Source organism: Bubalus bubalis, chromosome 2 (assembly GCF_019923935.1).
Source record: "Bubalus bubalis isolate 160015118507 breed Murrah chromosome 2, NDDB_SH_1, whole genome shotgun sequence".
Lineage (NCBI taxonomy): Eukaryota > Metazoa > Chordata > Mammalia > Artiodactyla > Bovidae > Bubalus > Bubalus bubalis.
In genome coordinates this window covers 32,414,666-32,441,358 of record NC_059158.1, presented here as the reverse complement: position 1 = coordinate 32,441,358, position 26,693 = coordinate 32,414,666, and the positions used below count along the sequence as shown (strand labels likewise).

Here is a 26,693-nt window from a genome sequence, read left to right as displayed (position 1 = left end):
ATTCCCTTCTCCTCCTGCCCCCAATCCCTCCCAGCATCAGAGTCTTTTCCAATCAACTATACTCTAATACAAATTAAAAAAAATTTTTTTAATAAATAAAACACTAAAAATATTAACTAGTTACAGCTGCAAAAAAAAGTTACAGTTGCTTTCCAAAGCAGGTCCTCTTTTCAGGTTCCAGATGAATGTGAATTTGAAGAGAATACTATTCAACCCAGTACATGTGGCTAGCAGAATGTTTAATTTTATAGCTCAGCCTACATCCAAAGTCCTGACAACATCTATTACTGACAAGGATGCAGAGCAATTGCAGTGATGATACATTGCTGATGTGAATGGTACAGCCACTTTGGAAAACAGTTTGGAAGTTTCCTATAAAATTACATGCACACTTACCATATACCTCAGGAATCCCACTTGTAGGTATTCAACCAATAAAAATGAAGATATCTACTCCAAAGCTTACAAGCAAATTTTTAATAGCTTTAATCAGCATTAAAAACTAGAACCATGGGACTTCCCTGGATGTCCAGCGGTGAAGACTTTGTGCTTCCAATGCAGGAGATGTGGGTTTGATCCCTGATCCAGATGCTAAGATCTCATATGCTGCAAGACAAGGTCAAAAAGTTTAAAAAAAAGCTTGGGTGTACCTGTGGTTGATTCTTGTTGATGTATGACAGAAAACCACAAAATTATGCAAAGCAATTATCCTTAAATTAAAAAAATAAATAAGTGGGTGAAAAAAGGAAAAATAAAAGTTGGAAACAACCCAAATATCCCTCAACAATGCATAGATATGCAAATTCTGGTATGTCCATAAATGCAAGATTATTCACCAATAAGAAGGAATGAAGTATTGATACATGGAACAGCCTGGAGGAGTCCCCAAAGCATTTTGTTAAATGAAAGAAGTCAGATACAAATGCCTATTTATTCCATGTTTCCATTTATATGACATTCTAGAAAAGGCAAAGTGATAGGGACGGAAACCAGGTTGCTGGCTTCCAGGGGCCAGGAGTGAAGGGATTGCGGGTATTGGCTACAAAGATGCACAGGGGAACTTTCTGATGTAAGGGACTTTTGATTGTGATGGTGGTTGCCTGACCAAATTTGTCAAAATCCAGAGAACTATACACCTGAAAACACACTGAATTTTATCGTATGTGAATTACACCTCAAAAACAACAGCAATAAAAAATAAGCCCTGTGTTGTGCTTTTCCCCACAAACATTCATGAATTAGACCTAATGAAGTCTGACTTTCAGTGGTCACATTTCTGTGTGTAGCCATGAGTCAATCAGCTCAGTGTGCGAACTTGAACTTGCAAGTCTGGGGACTCCTTGGGGCCCCCTGCTTTGCTGGTTCTTGTGTTCTTTCACCTGATGAAGCAAAGTCTGGAAACTATACAGCAAAGTTAACCATAAACTATTATTTTCTAGGGTGGAACTTAATGTCACTTGTTGAATAATAAAATCAGTTTAGAGTGTGTCTAACGCAGACAGGAGGGAGAGTTGTCTTTTGGTATCTGGTTTGAGGTCTATTTTGAAAGAAGACGTTCTCAGAATTCAAATAGAAAATTGCACCCTTATTTGTGGTGTTTGGGGTGAAAACCTTTAGTCAAAACCACAGTCTCAGTTCTTCATGGAGAATATATCATTTAGAAGCCTTTAAGTACTACTTAGTTTAAGTTCATTATTTATTTTGAAATGTATTGACTTAGCATGGGTATTGTAATTTTGCAAATTTATTCCAAGTCTAGGAGGATCTAAACCTACTGTCCTATTCTCAGACCAAAAAGACATATTATCTATTCTAGGTACTTATATTTATTTGTCTAATTTTCTTTTTTTGGCCTTACTGCACAGCATATTGGATCTTAATTTCCTGACCAGAGGTTGAACCCACATCCCCTGCATTGGAAGTTCGGACTCTTAACCACTGGACCATCAGGGAAATCCTAGGTATTTATATTTAAAATGTACATTTAATCATCTTTTAGGGCTTTCCACATAGCTCACTGGTAAATAATCCACCTGCTGAGTAGGAAACATGGGTTCGATCCCTGGGTTGGAAAGATCCCTTGAAGAAGGAAATGACAACTCATTCCAGTATTCATGCCTGGGAAATCCTATGGAAAGAGGAGCCTGCCAGGCTATAGTCCATGGGATCTGCAAAGAGTCAGACACAACTTAGCAACTAAACAAGGACTACAAACATCTTTTGCACTATTATGTATTATAGTTTGAGTGGACACTGGGATTTTTTGGTAAATATTAGAATTTTTGAATAGACAAAGCAGGTAGCAACTACTTTTTTGGCTTTATGTTTTCTTGATGTGGAAAAATGGGAAAAACCATGGGAGAGTTCTCCCTGCCCCATTTCTCAATGGCTACAATTCTGTACCTGGAAATTCATCTCTTTGCATTAAAACTTTTCTCCCAGGAGTGATGCTAGATCTACCTCTGTTAGCCCTTGGTTTACCTGTATGTGTGACTAAGTCTATCTGTCACTCAGAGTAGTATTGTTTATTGGGGAGAAAGGCCCTTAGAGGAATGGGTCAGTGGTGGATGGGTATTTTTTTTGAAAGGTGATTGGGCCTCCTTGTGTGCACGAATTAAAATTACTGTCTTTTTCTCCTGCCAATTTGTCTTGTGTACAAATTTTATTATTAGTCCAACTGCGGAACTCAAGAGGCATCGAGGGGGAGGTCTCCCCTCCCCCACAGGACCATGCCTTTTGTGTGCCCTTCTCTCTCTCACATGACTCTCCTGTGATGCTCTTTATGCTGCCCTATACTCTGTGAAGAACACTTTTACCAACTCTCATGATTAGTCATCTCTGTAGCTATACAGAAAGAGCACAGACACCCTGCAAGAGGAGGGAGAAGACAGGATCAGTATAATGGGTAAAGAGCAGAGCTGATGAATTATTTTTAGAACACTGAACTCTAAGAGTTCTGTGTAATCAAAAACAAGATAGAAGGCTAGTCACTAAAAACATTTCAGTGGATGAAAACATGAACAACTGGCATTCTGACAAGGGGACATAAAACATAGGAGTTACCTGGGTGATTAAAATGATAACTGGGATAGCTGCTAAAAAAAAAAAAAAGAAAAAAAGAGCATCTCATGACATTTACTTTCCTCTGTGGGATCTCAGCATTATCGAGTAGAACAGCCACTGATGCATTTTGCTTTCCAAAACTGGCCAAAGAAATTCTCATTTTTTAAATAAATGATGTTCAGTGAAGCCTCTGGCTTTCTAGATCATGGCTGCATGGCTATATTGGGAGAGCTGTTTATGCTCTGATCATGAATTACCTTGATATAAAAATGAGCAGAAAAAAATAGGCAGGACCTACTTTATCTCAGGAGTCTCACATTTTCTATTCATTTGTTCATGATTTAGCTGAGGGATTTGAGGGGGCTGTATGTTAGACTCAAGATCTGATGTAAGTAGCATCAAGTGTTAGGAAGGGAAGGGAATCTGCCCCAGGAGGAAGATGGGGGTGAGGTCAGGAGGTAAGTGATGCTCACACATAAGAAGGGTGGGGTGATGCATTTAGAAACCTCATAGTCCCACTGGTAAAAATTTAACTTGGACTTATCACTTATGGCAAAAGATTAAATATACCAAAGAGCATTTTCTGTTGTTAAGCCATGCAATCTAGTAAAAGGGAAACCAAGGGAAAAAATAACCCCAACCCCTTCAATAACATTTCCCCCCATTCTTGGGCAAGGATGGTGCTTCCAAAAAGTAGTAATATTCACAGCTATAGGTGACATACCTGAGGTGAGAAATCTCATTGGAACACTTCTCTGTCTACTCTTTGCCCAACTACTTCCTCCAAATTTTTAAAGACCAAACTCATGAGTACCTTCTGCTAGGACCTGCCCCCTTCCCCAGCCATCCCTGGTTACATGCCTCCATGCTCCCAGAGGATCCTGCATTCCTCAGTCATTACACTTGTAATTGTTGGTTCATGTGCCAGGTGGCTGAGATGGGGCCTGATGACTCACGTGTGCTTGATCACTGCTCCATAAAAGTTTACTGAATCAATGGATGAGTGAACGAGTGAATGAGAAGGAGAGGAGGCCAAGAGATACAGAGGTAAGTTTGAGTTCTAAACTTTGATGCCTTTTGAGAACAAGGACTATGCTTCATGTACAGTACCAGGCTTGGCACATTAGTCTTGTTCAATGTTCTGAATTCACTGTCCTTCAATATTTGAGGATGAAGCTGTTCAACAGATTAAATAAGACTTGTATAAGAATGGTTTACCACTTTGAACCACCGTGCCTTCATAACAATTTTTGTATCAGCTCATTTGATTTTTGGTGGAAATAGAGTATTTTTCTAAGATGTGAGATTGGCATGTTTAATAGAATGGATAGAGCAAAGAACAGCTTATGTTTGGGTGAGAATGAATAGCCCAGCTGATCCTGTGTAGAGTCCACATGAGAAGGGAGGTTAGAAAGACAATTATGGGGACTTCCCTCATGGTCCAGTGGTAAGACTTCGCCTTCCAATGCCGGGGATTCAGGTTCAACCCCTGGTTAGGGAGCTAAGATTCTACATGTCTCATGGTCAAAAAACAAAAACATAAAACAAAAGCAATATTGGAACAAATTCAGTAAAGACTTTAAAATCTGGCCCACATTAAAAAAAAAAAAAAACCTTATAACAAAAAGAAAAAGAAAATCTAAAAAAATAAATAAATAAAATGACAATTGTGGAAATCCCTAATAGCCTGCCAAGGCTAAGTAGTTTGCACTCTGACCTGTAGGCAAAGGGAAACCATAGAAGACTTTTAAGTTATGAAATAACAAGAATGCATATATACAGTAAAAACAAGTTTTTAAAGGAATCTTTGAGTCTATTATTTGTTTGAAATATATCTTTAAATCACTGGACTTTAGGGTTTATTGGTAATCACAGTCTATTTTACCCCAAGTAGTAGTTCAGTGGTTGGAATGTTGAAGAAACTCAGTCGATGTGAATGCATGAATAACATCCAAAAATTAGTCACCACAAAAAAATAAATCCAAGGAATAATGTTATAAGTGTTTTTAGACCAAAAAAAATAGACCAGGTAGAAAACACCGGCTCAGTTGGGCAATGTGAAGATAACTAGATTAGTGATCTATCAAGCCAGAAGAGAAAGGATTAGGAATAGGAGTTAGCAAGTATTTTCTGTAAAAAGTCAAAGAGCAAATAGTAAAGCTTTGCAAGCCATGTACAATGTCTGTTGCATTTGCTCTCTGTTTGGATTTTGTTTTGTTTTTTGCAATCATTTCAAAATGTAAAAATATTCTTAGCTCAATGACTGTATTAAAAACAGGCTACATGCGGGATTTGGTCATAACCTCTGTTCTCAAGATTTCAGCTACTAATAACATTATTCCTTTAAAAAACATAATTATCAGTTTTAAAAGGGGTCACAGTAAATTCAAATTTTGATAGTAACCATTTTAGTTTTACTGAAATCCACACTAGGAACCTTATGAAAGCCTAACCACTTCCGGGGTAGAACCTCAAGTAGGAAACAAGGAAGCAAGAGAAATGTCAGTCTTTTTAAGGGTCTTTGTGGAGAAGCAGCAGACAGAAATGGAAGGAAAAAGAAAAAGCAGCAGCAGAAACAAAAACAAAGGAACCCAGGACTACTTACTAAGAATTCTTGAGTGTTTATTTACAAAAGAAAACAAGGAATTATTCTCTCGGGGTGCATTCTGACCTGGAAAAATATACATCCTTATTCTTCTGACGCTGCCAGTGCACTCCCGTTTTTAGAATCAGGGAGCATATTTGTACAAGAAGCTCTTTTATGATGAGGTATTTTTAGCTCTATTTTGTCAAATCGGCTCTGATGGAAGGTGAGTCACAAAAGTCTATAAATCTGCCCCAATAACCAATTCCAACTTCCTAACTTATTTTGTAAGAATAGTAGATGGAACAAGCAGCCTAGTCCCTGTCAGAGCCTTTTTATAAGAAGTGGGTTCATTGATGTCAATGTTTTGGAAGATGCTACAGGCAAGAGAGGAAGTATTTTTGCTAATGACCTTAATGACCCTTCTTGGACTAGCTGTTTAAGGAAAATAAACCAGCATCATGATATGCTGTGTCTCAGATGTATTGTGCATCTGGTTTCTTCCTCTCATCTTATTTTGAATATCCTAAATACGATTCTGGATTCAGTTGACACTTCAGGTAGCGTTGATGCTTTGAAAAGTGTTTCTCTGGTCCAAGGACTGACACAAGGAACAATGCAGTGAAATGATCCAAAAGGAGGCTGAAAATTGTCGTTGAGAAAGAAGGTGACAGCGGTCTTGAGGGATTCAAGTCTCACAGACGCTACTGGATTCTTTCTTAAGCTCAGAAAGTTTTGAATGGAGCCAGGTGATGAAATATCAGAAAGCATTCAGCCCAAAGAACAGATTTTGCTAATCACAAGGAACATGAGAGAAAAAAGTGAAGGAGAAATATTCAGAGGAAAAAATAAAACAAAAGCAAAAAACAACACCCTGCTTTGGATATGCTCCATCCTGGACTCATGTGCCACAGATACTGGTGAGTCCAATCCTTTTCTGAGTGGCTCACGTGCAGGTGTTTGTGTAAATACACCAGTGGCCCACCTGGCCTTTTGCTCTGTTAAGAGAGAAATCATTAAAAAATCCAAGAATCTGAGTGCTCATCTATCCTTCAAGTATCCAAGCGGAGACTATTATTCTAAAATGCCCTAAACCAGTACGAATCAAGAAAGCTTTACCATGATAATTCTTAAGAAAAATAGCAGAGGATTGTTGCAGGGTGGTTGGGGGGGTTGTGGGAGATATTCTTGAACAGAAGGGAAAATATGGGGGGGAAAGCATAATAAAAGCAGAAGATTCAGAAGAGCTGCTAGTAACGGTCCCCCCATCTCTGCTTCTTGCTTGCCCCATCTGCCCTTTCTCCAGCTGTATCCCAGGACGCGTCACTTTTTTTTTTACATTGCACATCTTATATATGAATTTTAAATCATGCTGGATTAAAGGAGCCAAATAAACTAGGCTGCATCTGTGCATGATCAGTCATGTTTGACTCTGTGACCCCACGAATTGTAGCCTACCAGGTAGGCTCCTCAGTCCATGGGCTTCTCCAGGCAAGCATACTGGATTGGGTTACCATTTCCTCCTCCAGAGGATCTTCCCTACCCAGGAATCAAACCCGGGTCTCCTGCACTGGCAGGCAAATTCTTTACCACTGAGCCACCTGGGAATCCAAACCTGGCTGAGATGTGGCTAAAGATAGGGAGACCAAAGGAAAGAATCATTAGAACTCCATGAAACTGAGGGAGATCTTCCTAGAAGCTGTGAAAGACACAGAAAAAGGTCGTTACTCCTGTTTTGCGGGAAGATACCCCTTAGGATTTGGACAATGGAATTTATGTAAGTGTAAATGTACTATTTAGTACATTCCAGATAACCAATCCATAACTCAGTTAAGTTTTCTCAATTTATTGGTTTACAAATGAGGTGAGTAAGGCACAGAAAGGTTCAGTAACTTGCCCAGAGTCACACAGCCAGTAAGTGACAGAGCCAGAATTTAAACATCTGGGTCCCCCTGGGAACCTCGGAGTTGATTCCAAGGTTTGTTTAAGCTGAAGACATTTGAAATTCAACAGAGGCAGAAAGAAGTCTTCTCGGAGATTCCCTTATCTGACCCAAAGCAGAGACTTCTGAGAAATGAAGACGGTCATAAATCCTCTCTAAGGGGTAATTTTTACTCTCCAAAGTAAATTTAAACCAGATCCCTCTTTGGGGGAGATTTGTCAACCTGAAGAAGACGGAAAACACTACTCATACCTGTGTAGACGAATGTTATTGTAAAATTTGTCTCCTGTTTTTCTAAAAATCCATTTGTCTTCCTAAAGATGCCTATGTGTTGTGTTCTTCCCTTAGAATCTCCTCTCCCCTTCCCTTTCCTGTGCTAAGTTAGGTGTACACAAAGCCTTGAATTGTAGTCATTTAACGCACCAGTTACTTCTTTTCTAGCCTCCTGTGTGCAATATGAATTCCCCTTTCCTCCTGCCAATCTCTTTTGCCACTTTCATTGGCAGCCTCCTGTTATGAAACCTAAGAGAGAAGAGAAACAAGATTTCCATTTGCTACAAAACACAGGCATTTGGGGCTACAGAATCCATGCTCTAAACCAAGGTTTCTCAACCTCAGCGCAGCTGACAATTGGACCGGACAGTTCTTTGCCGAGGACTGTCCTCTCCCGGGGGCCATCCTGTGCACTGTAGGATTTTGGCAGCATCCCTGGCTTCTACCCATTAGAGGCCAGGCGTATTCACCACCCCCCACCCACCCACCCCACCGTGACAACCAAAGTTGTCTCCAGGCATTGCTAAATGTTGCCCTGGTAAAGATGCTTTGCTCATTATGCTGCCTCTCCTTGCTGTGGGGCTCCATTTTCTGGGAAGTCATTCCTTTGGGGGTTTTTTTGCTATGCTGTGTGGCTTGCAGGATCTTAATTCCCTGATAACTCCACCAGGGATTGAACCCAGGTCTCAACAGTGAAAGCCTGGAATCCTAACCACTAGACCATCAGGGAACTGGGAAGCCTTTCCTGATTCTCCTCTGTCAAGGATGATATTTATTGAGATATTACTACATGCTCGTAGCTAAGTTGGTTAAGAATCTGCCTGCAATGCAGGAGACCCAGGTTCAATTATTGGGTCAGGAAGATCCCTTGGAGAAGGAAATGGCAACCCACTCCAGTATTCTTGCCTGGAGAATCCTAAGAGCAGAGGAGCCTGGCAGGCTACAGTCCATGGGGTCACAAAAGTCAGACACGACTTAGTGACAAAACCACCATCACCACTTGCTAGGTGATGCCTAGCTTTTTACAGGTGCTTGCTTGTTTCATCCTCACGAGGAACCTGTGTGGCAGATCTTATTGTTTCTTATTTCTGTAAAAGAGAAAATGAACTCAACCCAGGAAAGATCATGCCCAAAGTCACAGGAGCCCTGAAGCTGGGATCCCCCCAAGGGTCTGTCCAGCCTGTGTGCTCTGAACCACCCACTGTCTTATATCATCAGACCCTGTTTATAGCTTGACCTCCTCCACTTGTCTGAGTCTCTGAGAGTAGGGACCAGCATGTCCCCAACACCCACCCACCGCACAGCACTCAGTTCAATGTTTCTTAAGTAAGTAAACAAGAAACAGTAGATGAAGAGCTTCCCGGCTCCAAAGAGGGACATTGTGTAAACCACACACAAGTTTCCCACACAGGAGAGGTTGCCATGCCAGTTGCAAGAGTGTCCAAGACCTCACTGGACTCAGAAGTCAGAATAGTTTGTTAGAAAAACTTCAGAAATAATACTGAATGTGAGTCTGCATTGTTTCCCTGTTTTAAGGAATCTCTTTAAAATTAATTCAAAGGACCCGAGAGAGAGGACTCAAAGAGATGGCACATTCTTTCTCAAAAGAAATGACAGACCTTCAGGATTAAATCACTTCATCCCCTAATGGTCACATACATGTGTGTGTGTGCACTCAGTCGTGTCTGACTCTGCAACCCCATGGACTGTGGCCCACCAGGCTCCTCTGCCCATACAATTTTCCAGGCAAGAATACTGGAGTGGGTTGCCATTTCCTTCTCCAGGGGATCTTCCCAACCAGGGGATCTAACCGGTGTCTTCTGCATTGTTAGGCAGATTCTTGACCACTGAACCACCAGGGAAGCCCTGAGGTTTTACAGGTAAATGTTGTTTAATAAAATGCAACAGGGAGTTGTAATTTCTTCCCTCCCAGAAGTGAAATGTGTTCTCACATATCAGCATCTCAGCCCTTTAAGGGCTGCTGAGATGGAAACTGGGACTTGAAGCCAGGCCTGTCACCCAATGCTTTGTCCCAAGCTTTGTCTCCTCGCTCTTCTCCAAGCCTCTACCTGCCGCCTTCTGCCCTTGACAAGCCCAAGGAAGAATGTTAGCCTTGGCATCACAAGTGACTCGAGTCTTGGTTCCGCCACTTACTAGATAAGGAACGTTAAGTAAATCTCTATTTCTCTGGTTGGTGTCTTTATCTGTACAATGGGTAAGGTTCCACGATCTTTTTCTCAGAGTGCTGTTGTAGAGGTACATAATAAAGGAATCCATTATATTTTGAAGAATGATTTTCCTGTTTCCCTCCGTTTGGGTTTTTGAAAGCGGCTGCTGGACAGTGTTTTCCAGGCAGCTATCTGAGGGCCTTTGTGAGAGTCTGTGTTTCTTTCTGGGCTGTTCTATTTTGGGGGTCACTCCCCCTCCCAGACGCTATCAGCACCACTGGGGAGGCACAGAACCACTCGTGGGGGCATTAATCCAGGGAAGGTCACACTGGGTTCCCTCCCATCCCCAGCACTCCGCAGTTCCCAAGCTAAGAGAAATGTGGTTGGTGGCCTTGAGGGATGAAAGGAAACAACCCCGGAGTGTGTGAGGAAGGGTCAGTGGAGAAGCAGGGAGGCACGGGCCAGGGGCGTTTGCCAGGAAGATTTTGACCCTGTGGTGATGTCTGAACCATAGCGGCACATGCGCATTTGGGTTTTGTTGTGTTTTAAGCCCATGATCTCTGGGTAACTTCTCCATCATTAACTTGATTCTGGAACTAAATGCTCTTGTTTGGGCAAAGTTGGTTTTGTTGTAGGTAGGAACTTTTCTCTAACCCTGTCCCTACTTTGTGACCTATGTCATTCAGCATGGACTAAGGCTCTATTCGATTTGTGTGTGCGTGTGTTTTAATAATTTTTTCTTGAGTTTAAAACAAGGGGAAAAAATGCATGCTTAGTCATGTCTGACTCTTTCTGACCCCATGGACTATGGCCCGCCAGGCTCCTTTGCCCATAGAATTTTTCAAGCAAGAAAAATGGAGTGGGTTGCCATTCCCTCTTCCAGGGAATCTTCTTGATCCAGGGATCGAACCCACATTTCTTGTGTCTCCTGCATTGGCAGATGGGTTCTTTACCACTAGGACCACCTGGAAAGCCCTCTTGGAGTATAGTTGATTTACACTGTTTTAGTTTCAGGTGTGTTGAACATGAATCTGTTACACACACACACACACACACACACACACACACATCTATATCCACTCCTTTTTGGATTCTTTTTCATATAGGCCCTTACGGAGTGTTGAGGAGAGTTCCCTGTGCTATACAGTAGGTTCTTATTAGTTACTCATTTTTTATATAGTAATGTATATATGTCAATCCCGATCTTCCAATTTATCCCTCCTCCCTCTTAGTCCCTGGACACCGTAAGTTTATTTTCTACATCTGTAACTCCATTACTGTTTTGTAGATAAGTTCATTATTCAGTAGACAACATTATTTTAATTTATTAAAAATGAGATTCTACAACCTCTGTGAGTGTCTGACTCTAAACATGACATTCTGTTTGAATGTGAGATGTTAGAGCAAAAGGAAATGGGCCAGTGGGGTCTTTGTTTCTGATCAGATCAGATCAGTCGCTCAGTTGTGTCCGACTCTTTGCAACCCCATAAATCACAGCACGCCAGGCCTCCCTCTCCATCACCAACTCCCGGAGTTCACTCAGACTCATGTCCATCGAGTCAGTGATGCCATCCAGCCATCTCATCCTCTATTGTTCCCTTCTCCTCTTGCCCCCAATCCCTCCCAGCATCAGAGTCTTTTCCAATGAGTCAACTCTTTGCATGAGGTGGCCAAAATACTGGAGTTTCAGCTTTAGCATCATTCCCTCCAAAGAAATCCCAGGGCTGATCTCCTCTAGAATGGGCTGGTTGGATCTCCTTGCAGTCCAAGGGACTCTCAAGAGTGCTCCATCACCACACTTCAAAAGCATCAATTCTTCGGCACTCAGCCTTCTTCACAGTCCAACTCTCACATCCATACGTGACCACAGGAAAAACCATAGCCTTGACTAGACGAACCTTTGTTGGCAAAATAATGTCTCTGCTTTTCAATATGCTATCTAGGTTGGTTATAACTTTCCTTCCAAGGAGCAAGCATCTTTTAATTTCATGGCTGCAGTCACCATCTATAGTGATTTTGGAGCCCAGAAAAATAAAGTCTGCCACTGTTTCCACTGTTTCCCCATCTATTTCCCATGAAGTGATGGGACCAGATGCCATGATCTTCGTTTCTGAATGTTGAGCTTTAAGCCAACTTTTTCACTCTCCTCTTTCACCTTCAAGAGGCTTTTTAGTTCCTTTTCACTTTCTGCCATAAGGCTGGTGTCATCTGCATATCTGAGATTATTGATATTTCTCCCAGCAATCTTGATTTCAGCTTGTGCTTCTTCCAGCCCAGCGTTTCTCATGATGTGCTCTGCATATAAGCTAAATAAGCAGGGTGACAATATACAGCCTTGACGTACTCCTTTTCCTATTTGGAACCAGTCTGTTGTTCCATGTCCAGTACTAACTGTTGCTTCCTGACCTGCATACAAATTTGTTTCTGAAGAGATGGGCAAAGAGCTCTGAGGACAGCTGGAATTATGAAAATGATTTTCCTGATTTTACATGATTTCCTGATTTTCCTGTTTTTCTCAACAGAAGTTAAAGAACTTGTTTACACTATCACTCTTTTCTCATGGTTAAGACTTTTAGAATCTTGACAAAGCTTTCTACATTGTGGTTTCTCAGGAAATATGGAGAAAACTGTTTCTTCTGTAGAAGATGATAAAAGGTGTTTGCATTCATATACAGGGATTTCCCAAAGTCACATAGTATCTAACCAGTACTTGGGAAAGAGTGATTTCTCCTCAAGCAAAGACTCTTTCAATGAATAAAGAAGATGTGGTAAATATCTACAATGGGCTATTTGGTTGCTGCTGTTTTTCAGTCATGTCCGACTCTTTTGTAACCCCATGGACTGTAACATTCCAGGCTCCTCTATCCATGGGATTTCCCAGGCAAGAATACTGGAGTGGGTTGCCATTTCCTCCTTCAGGGGATCTTCCTGACCCAGGGATCAAACCTGCATATCCTGCATTGGCAGGGAGACTCTTTACCACTGGGCCACCTGGGAAGCCCCCAAATTCAGTTCAGTTCAGTTGCTCAGTCATGTCCGACTTTTTGCAACCCCATGAACTGCAGCACACCAGGCCTCCCTGTCTATCACCAACTCCCAGAGTCCACCCAAACCCATGTCCATTGAGTTGGTGATGCCATCCAACCAGCTTATCCTCTGTCATCCCCTTTTCCTCCTGCCCTCAATCTTTCCCAGCATCAGGGTCTTTTCAAATGAGTCAGCTCTTCGCATCAGGTGGCCAAAGTATTGGAGTTTCAGCTTCAACATCAGTCCTTCCAATGAACACCCAGGACTGATCTCCTTTAGAATGGACTGGTTAGATCTCCTCACAGTCCAAGGGACGCTCAAGAGTCTTCTCCACACTACAGTTCAAAAGCATCAATTCTTCGGTGCTCAACTTTCTTTATAGTCCAACTCTCACGTCCATACATGACCACTGGAAAAACCATAGCCTTGACTAGATGGGCCTTTAATGGCAAAGTAATGTCTCTGCTTTTTAATATGCTGTCTAGGTTGGTCATAACTTTCCTTCCAAGGAGTAAGCGTCTTTTAATTTCATGGCTATTACTCAGCCGTAAAAAGAAATGAAATAAAGCCTTTTGTAGTGACATGGTAGAAACTAGAGATGACCATACTAAGTGAAGTATCAGTCAGAGAAAGACAAATATGATATTATTTATATGAGAAATCTTTAAAAATTCTACAAACGAACTTATTTGCAAAGCATAAATAGACCCACAGACATCAAAAACAAATTTATGGTTACAAAGAGGAAATGAGGTGGAGTGATAAATTAGGAGTTTGGGATTAACAGATATACACTACTATATACAAAATAGAGAAACAACAAGGACCTCCTATACAGCACAGGGAACTATATTCAATATCTTGTAATAACCTATAAGGGAAAAGACTCTGAAAATTATACATATATATGTGTATATATGTTCCATAAATTTTTTCAGTTATATAGCTGAATCACACTTCTCTACACCAGAAACTAACAACATTGCAAATCAACTATACTTCAATTAAAAAAAAAGAAAGACTCTTTCTTCCCAGTAGATCATTCACTGTTACTGTCCTCAACTCTTTCTCCTCCAGGTACCAGGAGCCTTGAAACACATTAGCTTTTTATTTGTACACCCTGGATTTTAGAATCACCATCCACTGGAAAAAGGAAAGAAGGGAACACTGTGAGAATCTGTGTCACAGGGATTAAGTGGCTGTGTCAGAGAGAGGTTTACTGGCTCTTATTTCTCCCAGCCTTGTCTGGACATTGGCGACCCCAGTGAAGTTTAGGAATGGATCTGGGTTTATCACCGCCTCTCATTCCGTGGACTGTAACTCATTAGCAAGCCTGAAATCACTTGGCTCCACGACTCCTCTGGACTTAAAACTGAGGTTCCCATCACCTCGCCTGGACTAAGATGCTGCTGCCATTTCATTTTAGATGCCCCGATTTCCATAGCTCTGAGAGCGCTTTTCAACCTGGGGTTTGTGTGTCCACTGGTTGTCAAATTCATGTAGAGATTGACGACTACATTTTAAAAATAATGAAGGAGACCTCCCTGGTGGTCCAAGGTTAAGACTTCACCTTCCTTGTGAGGGAACTCAGATCCCACACACCTCCTGGCCAAAAAACCAAATCATAAAACGGAAGCAATATTGTAACAAATTCAATAATGACTTTAAAAATGATCCACATCAAAAAATTTTGTAAAGAAAAATAAGAATAATGAAGGGGACTTCACTGTTGATCCCGTGGTTAAGAGTCCACGCTTCCACTGCAGGGGACAAGGGTTGGACACTAAGATCCCTGGTTGGAAACTAAGATCCTGCAGCCAAAAGAAAGGGAAAAAGAAAGAAAGGATGAAAGAAAGAAACAGAGTACAATGAATCAAAAAAAACAAATACAGGCGTGCACTACCTGTAACAAGGAAGTCATTATTTTATGAAAATTTTGTTTCAGTTTATACACTTCAATTGTGGGTCTCAATATAAACAGGTTTTAAACATCAAGTGGAAGAGGGAATGAAATGCAATAGCAGGCCCAAAGAGGCTCCCCAAGCCCTCTCTCAAACATATAGTCTTCTCTATTATAGGCTGGAGGTGGGTGATAGGGTAGAGGTTATAAGAATAGTTTTGCTAGTTTGTACCTACGTAAATAATGTGTCTCTGTGTGTGTGGGCGCAGAGTCACTCAGTTGTGTCTCTCTTTGTGACCTTGTGGACTATAGTCCACCAGGCTCCTTTGTCCATGGAATTTTCCAGGCAGGAATACTGGAGTGGGTTGCCATTTACTACTCCAGGGGATACTCCCGATTTAGGGATTGAACCCATGCCTCTTGGGTTTCCTGCATTGGTAGGTGGATTCTTTACCACTGTCTAGTACCTTGCTTTAGAATGTAGGGCTCTATCTCTCCCTTTATTCTCAGAGTTGGGGCTTTAGATGCATTTGGAAAGACAAATGGAAAATGGAAAACAAGCACTATTCCAGGCACTGGCAACCAGGGTCCCAATTCCCTAACTTCCCAGTAACTGCTTTCTACACAGTGGGAGCCCCCAGAGTGGCCTCTGGAAAGCTGAAAAGGAAAATGTCAGATAAGAGCAGCTGTTCATCAGCCCCCACCTACAACTGTCCTTCTCGTGGTCCAGACCAGAATTTGGAACTTATTTAAGGAAGTGAAGTTAACACAAACGGGTAGAGGTATTGCCATCAACTCTCCAAAAGACCACTGGAAAAATCTATTGATCAAGCAGAGCCATGTTTATTGGACTCACTGCGGTGAAGGGGAACTTAACGTTGGCAGAGTCTTACCACGTCCCAGAGGGGAGGCCCCGAAAGGTTATTTGTAGCATTTGTTGCTGGGTAGGGTTTGGGGAGTCAAGGGGTTTCAGGTGGGTCTTTCAAGGCAGAAGACTGTGAACTGCAAAAGTTTCTGGCATCACATATTTTGGGTTGGTAGGTACAAGTGTCTTGAAGTGAATCTAGAAAAGGAACTACCGCTTGGTCAGTGAGAAGTTTGCTCAGGGAAGCCCTCTATAGTCTCAATAGGGGAACTGCTTCTCCATTTCAGCAAACTGCTTTTGTGCTGTGCTGTGTTGCGCAGTCGTGTCTGACTCTTTGCGACCCCATGGACTATATAGTCCATGGAATTCTCCAGGCAAGAATACTGGAATGGGTAGCTATGCCCTCCTGCAGGGGATCTTCCTGACCCAGAGATCGAACCTAGGTCTCCTGCATTGCAGGCGGATTCTTTACTGTCCAAGCCACCAGGGAAGCCCTATTTTGGTGTGTGTGAGCTTTAATAGCTGTGCTGTGTCACTCAGCAAACTCTGGACAAACATGTTTACAGGAATTTCCTTACACAATCAAATTATTTGTCAAGAGGCTCATTTTCCTGGGCAAGAATTTTCTAGAATAAATAGTTAAGTCACATTCACTTATGAATGAAAGGGCTTACTTGTCTTCATATTGAGAAGCTGCTAAAACAGGATTTCTAGACATAAATAACTCATGAATTTTTATTTGTTTTTTTCTTTTTATTGGAGTACAGTTGCTTACCAACATTGTATATTTATGAATTTTTAATAGTTAATTCTCATTCTGTCTAGTGTTTGGGGAAAGAATCAGAGTCTATGGTATATTGTTAGATACCACTGTACCCAGTGTTTAAAAATCAGGTGGGGGAATGTGTGAAAGGAAAAAAATGCTTTAAATTGGGATTAGGTTGTTGAATTTTCTTGAAATTTGTAAGCTTTGAAAATTTCCAAGGGAGAATAAAGAAAGTGCACACAGAGGCAGAAATTGGGAGTGATGCAGCCACAAACCAAGGAATGCCAACATCCCCCAAAGCTGAAAGAGGCAAGAAACAGATGCTCCCCTGCCGTCCTGGGAGGGATATGGCTGTGCTAAAACCTTGCTTCGGACGCAGTGACGTGTTATGGACTTCCGCTCACCATCGCTACGAGAGAATACATTTGTCTTGTTTGAAGCCCCGAGCTTGTGTTCATTTGTTATTGCAGCCATTGGAAACTAATACAGGAAGTGAAAGGGGGCATTTCTTCTCATGTTTTCTTTCACAGGGAGAAGAGCCTTTTCTCTGAAAACCCACTGTACACCTCCCCTCAGGTTCTGTGAACTAAGTTCCAGCTTCAAGGATGCTGAAAAACAAGCATCTGGCATTTTTCAGTTCAGTCGCTCTGTCATGTCCGACTCTTTGCGCCCCCATGGACTGCAGCATGCCAGGCCTCCCTGTCCATCACCAGCTCCCCGAGTTTACTCAAACTCATGTCCATTGAGTCAGTGATGCCATCCAACCATCTCATCCTCTGTCATCCCCTTCTCCTCCTGCCCTCAATCTTTCCCAGCATCAGGGTCTTTTCAAATGAGTCACTTCTTTGCATCAGGTGGCCAAAGTATTGGATTTTCAGCTTCAGCATCAGTCCTTGATGATGAACACTCAGGACTTATTTCCTTTATGATGGACTGGTTGGATCTCCTTGCAGTCCAAGGGACTTTCAAGAGTCTTCTCCAACACCACAGTTCAAAAGCATCAGTTCTTCGGCGCTCAGTTTTCTTTGTAGTCCAACTCTCACATCCATACATGACCACTGGAAAAAACCATAGCCTTGACTAGATGGACCTTTGTTGGCAAAATAATGTCTCTGCTTTTTAAGATGCTGTCTAGGTTGGTCATAACTTTTTTCCCAAGAAGTAAGTGTCTTAATTTTCTGGCTGCAGTCACCATCTGCAGTGATTTTAGAGCCCCCAAAAATAGTCTGTCACTCTTTCCACTGCTTCCCCATCTATTTCCCATGAAGTGATGGGACCGGATGCCATTATCTTAGTTTTCTGAATGTTGAGTTTTAAGCCAACTTTTTCACTCCTCTCTCACTTTGATCAAGAGGCTCTTTAATTTTTGTTTTTTTTTGTTTTGTTTTCGCTTTCTGCCATAAGGGTGGTATCATCTGCATATTTAAGTTATTGATATTTCTTCCAGCAATCTTGATTCCAGCTTGTTCTTCATCCAACCCAGCGTTTCTCATGATGTACTCTGCATATATGTTAAATAAGCAGGGTGACGATATACAGCCTTGACATACTCCTTTCCTGATTTGGAACCAGTCTGTTGTTCCATATCCAGTTCTAACTGTTGCTTCCTGATCTGCATACATCTCTGTCTGCAAATATATATATATATACATATATATATATATAGAGAGAGAGAGAGAGAGAGAGACAGAGACAGAGACAGAGACAGAGAGACAGAGAGAGAGAGAGAGTAACAGTTTTGGGAAAAGCAAACCATGGCATCTACCGTGTGACATAGTGGCCATGTCACAGACAGCAGGAGGGAGATGGAAATGGACTGGCCAAATCCTAGAGCCCAACACTGGTACCTGGATTCAAACACTGCACTCTTCAAGTGAATGATTTCACCAGCATCTGGGTATCACTGTCTTTCTTACTGAGTGAGTCAGTGGATCCCTACATTCTTCCTTGGCAGCATCTGGCCACTTTTCCCAGGGTGAGTTCTTACCCAGCCGTGGCTTGGCTAACCTTCCAAAGTAGCTCCCAGCCAGGGAAATCCATCTTGAGGTAGGTGAGTTTCCTTAGCAACACTCAGCCACAGCATTCCATGTTCTGACTCTTGGTTCTGCCTTCCCAGAGGCTGTCCACAGACAAGTGAGGTGTGCTCTCAGCTTTCTACACCTCTGTGGATGGGCTTTCCTGCAATTCCAGGCTGTCATCTATGTGACCCTCCTGGTGGATATTCACCAACTGACTTTTCATTGAGGTGGGAGAAATCTTTCTTCTTGCATTCAGGGTTTAGTGTTTGTGTGACTGTTTGGCTCTCCTTTATGCTAGCTAAGCTGGCTGAAGCCTTGACAGCCTTGGAATAACTCATTTTCTCCTTCAAAGACAGGGAGAAGTGCTTGCCAGGAGACCTCTCTTAGGGCATTCATCCTTCAAATCTGACCAGTGGTTCTACCCCCAAGTACATGTATTTTCTTTTTGCTTCATTAATTTTAGAAATGTGGAAGGTTTGGGGTTTGGCTCACAGAACATTATAAAACACAAAGTCCTGTCATCTGGAAATTGCCTTTTTTGATACTTTCAAAATAACTAAATGGAAAAAGAACCCACACCGAGACCACCAGGTAATGTAATGGCTCTTTGCCCAAAAAACATTTGGAGGCAAATGCTTCTGCTGACCCACAACTCGGGACTAGTGGGGCTTTAAATCTATTGCTTGTGGGATTGTAACTCTCCTACTGGGCTGTTAATCTGATTGTTTATTAAAGCTCTGCTGACTTATGCATTTAATGGGTTTCTCCAGCACAGCCAAGGTTCTTCAGAGAGTAAGTGCCATGTGACTCCGGGCTTTTAATGGAAACTGACAATATATCACAGGGGATGAAGATCTTGAAGGCTTCAAACAGAAGATGGATGAGGGTCTCTTAGCAGCTCATTTCAAGACGAGTTCAGGAGCTCCATGTTGAGTTAACTGATTAGGTCTTTGCTGAGCAGGAAAACATTTGTCATTCTGATTCCGTTTACCCACCTTGCAACTAGAATTCTTTAGCAGTGGCCCCAAGTCCTTAAATTCCTTCATCACACTGGGAGACATGGCAAGGACTGGAAGAAGCAGCCAAGAAAAATAGTTCATGGAGACCAAGCATCCCTGAGAAGGTGACTGAGGTGAAAAAACAGTACAAGAAGCAGAAAATACCCAATGAAATGCATAGAATGGGCCCCAGGTGGAATTTCACCAAGGCTTAAACACAGTTTTGGAACTACTGTCTTCTTTAAGGATTTCCCCTTTTCTTCCATCCATCCAGACTCTCATGTACCTACATAAGCATGCTCTTCACTTGTCAGAGTAACACCTACTTTCTGCTTAGACCCATCTTTTTTAACATCTCTATCCTTCGTGTGGAAACATCCACATCCTGTCTTTGTGTGTTTAGACTCAATTCTTTCAATCCAGTAAATGAAGTTGAGCCACACATGGCTAAGGATAGCTATCATGTTCTGGAGTGATACTCTCTGATAAAAATATAGTGAAAGCCATGTGTATAATTGTAAAATTTCTAGTGACCATACTACAGTAAATGAAAAGAAACAAGCTAAATTACTGTTAGGATATATTTTCTTTTATCCCAACATACACAAAATACGTTCATGTCAACATATCTCACAGGTCACATTTCAACTGCTTTGTGGTCATGGGTGGCTAGTGGCTATTGCACCTTTAAAGTCAGTCTTGTGGCTGTGTTATCAGTACTTTAGTCAATCTCACGACAACATGTTCAGCCAAGTCTTAACATTTCCTGGCCGGAGTGTGGACTGAATATTTTATATTAGGTATGTCCTTCCTGGGCCCTTAAACTTTGCATATTGCCTGACTAATATCTACAGACATGTCTCTCTCTTTTTAATATATAATTTTATTTATGATTTCTGGCTGTGCTGGGTCTTCATTGCTGTGCAGGCTTTTTCTCTAGTTGTGGTGTGTGGGCTTCTCACAGTGGTGGTTTTTTTTACTGCAGAGCACAGGCTCTAGGGTGCATGGGCTTCAGGAGCTGTGGTATACAGGCTTAGTTGACCCACAGCATGTGGGGTCTTCCTGGGCCAGGGATAAAACCCATATCCCCTGCATTGGCTGGTGAATTCTTTACCACTGAGCCACCAGCAAAGCCCATACATGTCTCTTATGACCCTAATATATCACTTTGGGGAATTCTTAGAAAGAGGCAGAATCGTGAAAAAGTCTTATAATAAATATATTGCTGTAGGCAGAGTCTATGGTCAATACTATAAAAAACTTTGGAAATTCAAGTCTGATATTACACACAGTTGTATCAATAGACTTATCTCCATTTTTCTATTTCTTGTCTTTTTCAGAGGCTTTGCCTTTTTTTTGTTCCCACCTTCCCTTTTCCACTTTTAGTGCTTCTTTGACATTATCATAGAGCCTTGAATATGCAGGGCTCTTTTCACTGTTAAATGTACTAAATTAATGCAAGTACAAATGGAACATATAAAGCTCCCACAATTTTTCTCCCCATTTATCCTAATAAATGGAATATTTCTTGCCAAATTGGTAAACAAAGAATGTTATAGTCATCAGTGATTGCAGCCATCACTGATGGTGAGTTGGTGAACCCTGAGGAAACTCAGAAAGGAATACCTGCCATGTAGCAGCCATTAGACTGTAGCCACTCCCTACGGTGAGCCCTGAGGAAACTCAGGATGTGAAAACAGGATACTGGCTCCAGATAGCTGAGGTGCATATCAAAGGAGGGCTTCCCAGGTGACACTTCCCTGGTGGCTCAGCTGGAAAAGAATCTGCCTGCAGTGCAGGAGACCCTGGTTCGATTCCTGGGTTGGGAAGATCCCCTGGAGAAGGGATAGGTTACCCACTCTTATATTCTTGGTCTTCCCTGGTGACTCAGATGGTGAAGAATCCACCTGCAATGTGGGAGATCTGGGTTCGATCCCTGGGTTGGGAAGATCCCCTGGAGAAGAATCAGAAATATCCCCACTCCCGTCTTCTTGCCTGGGAAATTCCACGGACAGAGGAGCCTGGAGAGCTGCAGTCCATAGGGCCGCAAAGAGTCAGACACAACTGAGTGACTTTCACTTTCACTTTTCCCCAGGTGATCCTCTAAAGAATCTGCCTGCCAATGCAGGAGACTCAAGAGATGCAGGTTCGATTCATGGGTCAGGAAGATACCCTGGAGGAGGGCATGGCAACACACTCCAGTATTCTTGCCTGGAGAATCCCATGGATAGAGGAGCCTGGAAGGCTATGGTCCATAGTGTTGCATGGAGTCAGACATGACGAAAGTGACTTAGTATGTGTATCAAAAGAAAGATTTCAGTGAGCCAAGATTCTTGCATCTTCCCATACCTAGAAAAGCACTAAATTCCTTAAGTTAGAATACCTGGTTTTCCTTTAATTAGAAATAATCTTTTGATGTTCAGATTCTTGCCTTTTGTTTCAAAACTTCTATATAATCTCTCCCCCTCACCTCCTTGGAGCCATTCTCTCAGGGTTATTTAAGATGCTGCCTCTCAGACTTGAAGTCCTAAAGCTTCCTGCTGAATAAAACATAGCTCTCAACTTTGAGGTTTTGAATATTTTTTTAAGTCTACCATACCATCTATAAGAAGTTATTCGATATGGAAGAAGACAAAATTTCAAATCTTGGATTGATACAGTGATACAGAAGTTGTGACTTTCACCAAAATTTTTGTCCTAAATTTTCAGATATTTGTGTTCCGGAGTATTGAAACAGGTATCTGTTAGGCATACTTTCAACTGCAAATAATAAAGTACTCATAGAGGTTTCTTTCTCTTAGATGGCAAGAAGCTTGCTGGCATTGGTTCTGCTCTTTGACAGTGTCTTCAAGAACACAAAACTCTTTCCATTCTACCATCCTTAGTGTGCTGGGATACAACCACATGCTTGTTACTTCACGCATGCAAATAGCAGACACTGAATCCTTCATCAGGAAAAGAAGAGATTCTTATCAGAAGACATGAAGCTTTCCAAGAACTATGTGCCCTGGGTACCTCCAGCTACAAGAGAGATTGGAGAAATATGTGTTTAGACTTTTGGCATTTAAAATGGAAGAGAGAGGAGATTTGAGTTTGTGAACAAATAAAACAGCCTCCATATGGTTCTCTGATAGCTGGTATGGTAGAAAAGGTACAGAAGACTCCCAAGATGTAAAACAATAATCTAAGCATTTTACAGATGTCATTTAATTTGATCCTCACAACAACTCTGACATACGTCAAAAGTATTATCCTTTCTTTTTTAGTAACGAAAACTAGATCTTACGGAGATAAATTGATTTACCCAAATTATATGGGAATACTCTTGTTGTCCCGCCTTCATCATCTCCAAATAACTACCTTATGGCCATGTAGGTCCCCTTCTATGTAACTTACCATACTTAGTGATATTTCACTCAATGAAGGCAGAGTGTGCAAGAGGATGGAGTCAGAGGTCATTTCTTAGTTTCTGACTTGAGAAGTCAAAATGTGCATATGCATGCATGCTCAGTTGCTCAGTCGTGTCCAACTCTTTTGTGAGCTCATGTTCTATAGCCCACCAGGCTCCTCTGTCCACGGGATTCTCCAGGCAAAAATACTGGAGTGGGTTGCCATGCCCTCCTCCAGGGGATCTTTCTGACACAGGGATCAAACCTGCATCTCCAGGGTCTCCTGCGTTGGCAGGTGGATTCTTTACCACTGGTACCACCTGGGAAGCCCCAGAGAGAAGTCTCAATGGGCTGGTCTATTTCCCGAGACAGGAAGAGTGGTGTTTGACAGACACTATGAAAGTTCTGGGGCTTCCCAGGTGGCACTAGTGGTAAAGAGCCCACCTGCCAATGCTGGAGACATAAGAGATGCAGGTTTAATCCCAGGGTCAGAGAGATCCCCTGGAGGACGGCATGGCAGCCCACTCAAGTATCCTTGCCTGGAGAATCCCCATGAGCAGAGGAGCCTGGTGGGCTACAGTCACAGCAAAGAGTCGGACATGACTGAAGGGACGGCCTGCATGCATGCTCCTGTCTGTCATTCAAGTGGCTGTGGGTAATATGTATAAGAAATGTGGAGTTGTTTCATAGTCAGAATTGACATCGCTTCTAACGAGGTGATCAGAAATCAGTATCACCTTTCTAGATTTTTTCTTAAGAAATAAGAAAGTAAATAGTTCTTGTCATGGCAGTCTGAACACAAGTTGGGAAAAAATTCCCAGACGCAGAGTATTGCAAAAAGGAGTGAGTTTATTAAGAACAAAGAGCAGAGATAATGTGGGCACTGAGAACACAGTGGACTGGCCTCCTGACAGGCCAGGGAGAGTCGACAGGACACTGTTAAAACAGCAGCCAGGCTCAACTTTTCACATAGCCAATTTTTATAACTTCAAGACAAAATTCCTGTTGGAAGGTTAGCATTAGGTGATTGGTTAGGACACTCAAGGGTAAGCACTGAGGTAGGCATTTTTGTCTAAGTTAGGGGCAGAAAGCCTGCTGGTGATGATTGGGGGGTTTTTGGCAAAGGGGCTCAGTCAGTTTCAGAGGTGACCATGGTTCTGGGCTCCTCTTCTATGGTCTTGGTGCAAGTCCTTGCACCTGTGATCTTGTAACAGGACTCCATAGTTCTTCTAGGGACCTGTAAGAAATGTAGAGATGACTGTTGGCTCAGACTCACTCCTTTCCCACTCACCTGCCCTGTGGTAGGTAGCTTCTAAAGTGGACCCTGATGACACCCACATCCTCTTGTAGTCATCGCACCCACCCCCCACCGTCCCATCTTGAGTAGTCTGGACCTTGGTGACTCACTCCTGATCAATAGAACAACGGGAAAGATGATGGGATGTCATTCTGATGACTGGGTTACAGGAGATTGCCACCTCTGTCTTGTCAGCAGACTGTATTTGCCTCCTTGGCCTTCATGGTTGGCTCAAGTAAATGGACTTGTTGGAGAGGCCAGTGTGACAAGGGACTGAGAGTCATCTCTGACAGCAGCCAGCAAACTGTGGAGGCCCTTTAGTCCAGCCGCCCATAAGGAATAGCATTCTAACAATAACCTGAGTGAGCTTGAATGTGATCTTTCCTCAGTCAAGCTTTCAGATGAGACCACCTGACCCAGCCTTGTGAGTAGCCCTGAAGTAGCTAAGCTGGATTCTCGACCCACAGAAATGAAATCATACATGTGAGTTTCTCAAACCACTAACTTCGTGGTAACTTATTAAGTGGAAATAGATAACAAATACAAACACCCCAAGTGGGTTTAGCTGTGAGAGTAGGGACCAGTGCATGTCACAGTTGACTGGGGCACATGCTTACCTAATAAGAAGTAAGAGAGGGTAGACTGTCTCAGTGATTCATAAAGACAGCAGACAGGCTGCTCATATATGGGAATAAATTACCCAGATGTCCAATTAAAACCAGGACTGAGAATTGAAGTTCACAGGAGAAATGAGAAATCCCCAAGAGGGATGCAGCTGTATTTGGGCCAGACTTTCCGCAGGAGCAGCTGGCATATGAACTAGGCTGAGCTTTGCTTTGAAGAAGGCTCTGAGTCTCAGGGGGTAGAAACACTGACTATAACCATATAGTTAAAAGCTTTAGACAGGGTTGAGAAAGCCAGGTAATCATCAGGAGAAGTCTCAGGGTAAGTAGATTTTCTTTTACTGGAATCCCTAAAAAATAGGAGTAATTTTAAAAAATGTACTTATTTATTTGGCACTGGTTCTTGATTGTGTCACGTAGTATCTTCAACCTTCATCGCTGCATGCAAGATCTTTAGTTGTAGCATGCTAACTCCTTGCTGCAGCAAGTGGGATCTGATTTCCTGACCAGGGATGGAATCTGGGCCCCCTGCACTGGGAGTGCAGAGTGTAAGCCAGTCCCAAGGAATAATCTTAAATTGTTAAATAGCAAGAATTTGAATCGATGATCACAAAAACTCAGTATTTCTGTCCTGTGAGCAATTTTCTTTCTTTCCTCCTCTCCTATCTTGTCACCATAACTGCTGATGCTTTGTGTGCTAGTCAACCTAGGCTGCCATAACAAAAGTCTACAAGCTGGGTGGCTTAGACAATGGAAATTTATTTTGTCTTAGTTTTGAAGGCTGAAATTCCCAGGTCAAGGTGCCAGCAGGGTTCAGTTCTGGTGGGAGCTCTCTTCTTTGCTTAAAAATGGCCACCTTCTTGACGTGTGCTCATATATGGCCTTTTCTGTGTGTGGGAAGAGACAGAGATCTCTGGTGTGTCTTCCTCTTCTTATAAGGACACCAGTCCTATCAGACTAAGGCCTCATTCTCTTGACCTTATTGAATATTAATTATCTCTGCAAAACCCCCACCATTAAATACAGTCACATAGGGCTTCTACATATGGATTGTGGAGGGGACACATTTCCATCCATAACACTTTCCAACCACTAAATACCTTAAAAAGTAAGCTCAGTTAGGGCGGGAACTTGGATTGTCTTTTTCACCAAGATACCTCATTTTCCCAAAGCCTATTACAGTGCCTGGAACAGAGTAGGTTCTCAGTAAATGTTTTTTGAGTAAATGAATGAAAGTCTTTTTTCTCCCATCTGATTGAGATTGCGATCAAGGAGTCTGGGAGAATAGATCAAGGAGCCAGATATTTAATTCTTCATTAAGGGTGGACAGTTTTCGCATTGTCTTGTATAAAGTCCTTTCTGGTTTTGTTACAAGATCTGTGTATATCACTGGGGTTTCCAAATCATCTGATTTTTTCCCCCAATTCCTTCATCTAAGATTTATTGAGCGCCTAAAAGATGCTTCAGCAATATGTGAACCATGAACTTCCTGATGTTCAAGCTGGTTTTAGAAAAGGCAGAGGAACCAGAGATCAAATTGCCAACATCCACTGGATCATGGAAAAAGCAAGAGAGTTCCAGAAAAACATCTATTTCTGCTTTATTGATTATGCCAAAGCCTTTGACTGTGTGGATTACAAGAAACTGTGGACAATTCTGAAAGAGATGGGAATACCAGACCACCTGATCTGCCTCTTGAGAAATTTGTATGCAGGTCAGGAAGCAACTGTTAGAACTGGACATGGAACAACAGACTGGTTCCAAATAGGAAAAGGAGTAC

At 42.1% G+C, this 26,693-nt stretch overlaps 1 long non-coding RNA gene across 2 annotated transcripts in view; it reads left to right on the top strand.

Moving 5' to 3' along the window:
* LOC102407515 overlaps positions 1 to 26,471 on the top strand; it is a 31,626-nt gene extending 5,155 nt beyond the window's left edge. The window contains exons 3-5 of one of the 2 annotated variants that reach the window (XR_006545298.2): positions 1,866 to 1,961; positions 3,992 to 4,110; positions 26,352 to 26,471. This is a non-coding gene — a long non-coding RNA (uncharacterized LOC102407515). Of the gene's footprint in view, positions 1 to 1,865; positions 1,962 to 3,991; positions 4,111 to 22,405; positions 23,159 to 26,351 lie in introns of those variants that run through there. The other variant, XR_329102.4, reaches the window with a different exon arrangement.
* Positions 26,472 to 26,693: the final 222 nt, after the last annotated feature.